Source organism: Etheostoma spectabile, chromosome 4 (assembly GCF_008692095.1).
Source record: "Etheostoma spectabile isolate EspeVRDwgs_2016 chromosome 4, UIUC_Espe_1.0, whole genome shotgun sequence".
Classification (NCBI taxonomy): Eukaryota; Metazoa; Chordata; class Actinopteri; order Perciformes; family Percidae; genus Etheostoma; species Etheostoma spectabile.
Window position 1 is genome coordinate 29,541,289 of NC_045736.1, and position 4,078 is coordinate 29,545,366.

Genomic DNA, 4,078 nt, shown 5'->3' on the forward strand with positions numbered 1-4,078 from the left:
ACGGAAACCGGGGACGTCTGGTCACCCTAAGTTAGGGGCATAGACCGTTAATATGTATACAGTCTATGGTTAGAAGTGAACTGGAACTGAGTACATTTACTCAAAACTGTACTCAACTCGAGTTACTTGTACTTTACTTGAGTATTAAATAATGTACAGCACTTAAATAGTTAAACCAATTTGTAAGTATAAAGAGATATAACAAAATATAATGTAAGCATTTAAATTATGTTTATTTTATATTTATTATTTTCATGCTCTCCATGTGTTTTATTTTATCACTTATTTTTGCAGATTTTTGCAAATATAAAGTGCATTACAAATTAAATTTATTATTATTATTACTAATGTAAGTTTCCACCAGACTCCATTTCAATGAAATAGCAATTTCATGATTATTAAAAATTTAATTTGTAGTCAATAGAAAACTAAAAAAAATATACCAAAAGCCGTCTTGGTTCATCTTTCCACTGTTCCAACTATCACCACAATGGTCTAGATGATTATCCTGATTATTTACATGGAGTCTGATGGAAATATGCTTGCTGTATACACGCTAAAAGTAGTAATTATTTACATGGAGTCAGGTGGAGATAAGCTTGCTGTATACACGTTAAAAGTCGTGATTATTTACATGGAGTCAGGTGGAGATAAGCTTGCTGTATACACGTTAAAAGTCGTGATTATTTACATGGAGTCAGGTGGAGATAAGCTTGCTGTATACACGTTAAAAGTCGTGATTATTTACATGGAGTCTGGTGGGTTTGGTGATGGCGATTTCAGGGCTGTTTCATGTTAAACTAAAAGGATCTTACTCTTTAACTAAAAGGTCCATCTCTGTAGGAATCCTTTCCATAATGTTGTCAGCCACTTGACTTGACCGTCTCCTTTCCTGCTGATTACTCTGTAACTCACTGATATATTAACATTTCCTCTCCTCTCGACCTTCCAGTAACAGCAACCAGTCAGACCATGTCTACACAGCAGCTGAGCCGGGTAGTCAAATCTGTCTGGATGATCAGGATATGACTGATCCTCCTTCACATCTGTCACCTTCTTGTTGTTGTCAGACAGTTTGAGTCTTCTGTGCACTGTGTTTGTGTCCAGTTCCAGTTCACAGACATCTGATGGAGAGAACAAGACACAATACTTAAAGTAGGTTATCATCTGATCATTTAATAACAACTTTACTGACAATAACTGAAAGAAAAACCTTAAAACGTTCATTTCATATGCAGCTGTGAGTGATGTTTAACAATCCAGCTCTAACAAGAAGAGTTACTGAACATGACAGTCAACATGTCAACAATGTTCAGCTTCTTGTCCATGTGTTGACCTGATGATAGAAACATTAACTGAATAAAGTCTCACTAATAAAACTTCTTCACTTCTTCTTATACTGCAGAACAAAGCAGTTCTGAATCATCTGCTTTCTAAAACAGCTATTAGCTGATGTTCACTTTATAGAAATACCAGTTTATGTATGAAAAACAAGTATGTATGGTGTGTTTGCGTCTGTGTTGTATATCTGATACCAGGTCTCCCATCAATCAATCAATCAAAATGTATTCATAAAGCACTTTAAAAAGCAACCAAGTTTGCACAAGGTGCTGTACAGAACAAAGTAGAACTCATTTAAAACATGCATAAAAAAAACCCACAGATGACACCGAGTCACCAAAGCTGACACAGAAAGTGGATTTCATGGTCCACCGTGTCAAATGCAGCAGTTAGATCAAGAAGCACCAAAACAACACAATTACCCGAGTCAGTAGCTAAAAATATAGCATTAAATACTTTTAAAAGAGCAGTTTTGGTGCAGTACAGAGTTTTATAACCAGATTGGAAGACTTCAAGAGTGTTGTGTTCTTCCAAAAAGGCCATTAGTTGACTGTCAACCAACTTTTCAAGTATTTTAGATAGGAAAGGTAGTTTAGATATTGGCCTGAAATTTGTTAGATCTGCAGAATCAAGTCCAGTTTTTTAATTAAGGGTTGGACTACTGCATGTTTCCATTGACCACACCCGAGGAAAGGCTGCTATTAACTGCAAGAACATATGGACGTATACAGTAGGGAAAACATCCTTAAAAATATGTTTTAAGAGGAACTACGTCAAGTGGAGAACCTGCGGGCTCCAAGTGACCAACAATCTTCTGTGGTGCAGACTGAGTAACAGGTTCAAACTTTCCAAAAGCAGCAGAGAAGAAAAGAGATGGAGGAATCATGAATAGAAGGGAAGATTTTAGCCCTAATGGAAGTGACCTTCTCAGTAAAAAAGTGAAGGAATTGTTCACACGCGACATGAGGTGTTAACGCAGGCAGTTGGCGGGCCATTAAGCACAGTTTTAAACAACATACGAGGGTTGTTAGAGTTAGAATACCTTTAGATAGATATTGCCTTTTCGCTTCTTTCAAAGTTGTCTGATAATGACGGCAGCAATCTCATACTATTTCAAGTGACACATGCAGTTTGTCCTTCTTCCATTTGTGCTCAGCTTAACAGAACAAACTGTCACTAAGCCAGGGCTCCGTTCATGCTTTAGGCTGCCTGCTCTTCAATGGCGCTACCCTGTCTAGAACCATTTGACAAGTGGAGTTGGCATGTGGCCAGAAAACACTGCATCGCAGATCTCTATGTGAACAACAGGAAAACCAAAGGATAAGACAAGGTCAAGTATATGCCCACGTTCCTGTGTGGGGCCTGTCTAACAAAGGTGCTGGAGATCTCCAAGTTCACATGGACACCTAAAAACCTTGTCTTGTTACATTGAAAAGGTTTTAAGAGATATTTAGTTGAAGTTGGATATTGAAGCTGCCACAGAATAGGTCCTATTTAGAACATTATTTCATATTTATTTGAAAAGAGAGGTATTATTTTGTTACAGATTTTATTTTATTACATAAGTTATTTTTGTACCATTGAGGTATAATGTTCATTAACCTCTGAGAAGCCGGTCTGAATTTGTGTCTTAGGGCCAGCCGAGCGTCCTCTTTTTTGGAAATCAAAATATGGTCACCCTATTTTATAAGTCTGTGTGAATGTCTCTTTGTGACTGGAGTCTTGTCAAAGAAAATGTTCTGTGACCCTTGTGTAGCAGACAATAAAGTATTATTTGATCTGAAGACAGCGTCACAGTTCATAACTTCAAAGTCAGAGAGATGTCAGAACCAGCCCAACCTGTTCACAGAGCCAGTCAGTGTGAGAGAAGTCCCCCATCAGATGGAGTTCTACTATCTATCCACTAGATGGTGGTAACTGACCATCTAATGAGCTAAAGATCAGCAACTTGTACAGCTGCAGGTATCTCTCCACGGGCCTCCGTGCGACATGTTACTTTGATACTTTAAGTACAATTAGCTGTTAATATTTACTACCTTAATACTTTTTTTACACTGCTTGTTTTTGTCTGACATTTAACTATACGTGCACCACTCCCTCACTCTTGGGTGAGAAGAATATCTCCAAATTAAAACAATAAAAAGGGGTCTGTGATGAAGCTAAAAGTTCAGATATAATATTCAGAAAGTCAACATTAATTAAAGTGGTTGTACTCACGGTTTGTGTGTTGCGGTTTGCTGTGCCAGCTAATTTCTACTGATTGGAAACATCTCCAACTGGACAACTGAAGAAGGAAAGTGAACCAACAGCAGCACCTGTCCATGCATGATATATTTTCTATCTTAGGCACAAATATAGTCTGCAACAAGATTAAAATGATAGATTTCTAAAGCCTTCAGTCTGAGAAGGTTGATTGAAGGCTCTTTTAGTGCGTTCAATGCACAACACTGATGAAAAAGTTGAGCAAAAGTATGAAAACTACCAACAACACAGAATGGAGCGTTAGGAACATTATTAAAATACTCATGGGAAGTCCTAATTATGACTTTATGACCTCAGGATGAAGTAAATGCCAAATTTTGAACATCAAACACTTTATTCTTGTTTTATTTTTCTCCAAACATTTGTGCCCTTTCTGCATTAATTCATGGTGTAAACGTCTTCAAGTATGTAAAGGAAATATGACACATTAGGTATTTGGAGTAGGCCGCACTGAGTTACATAGTTTTTGATTATG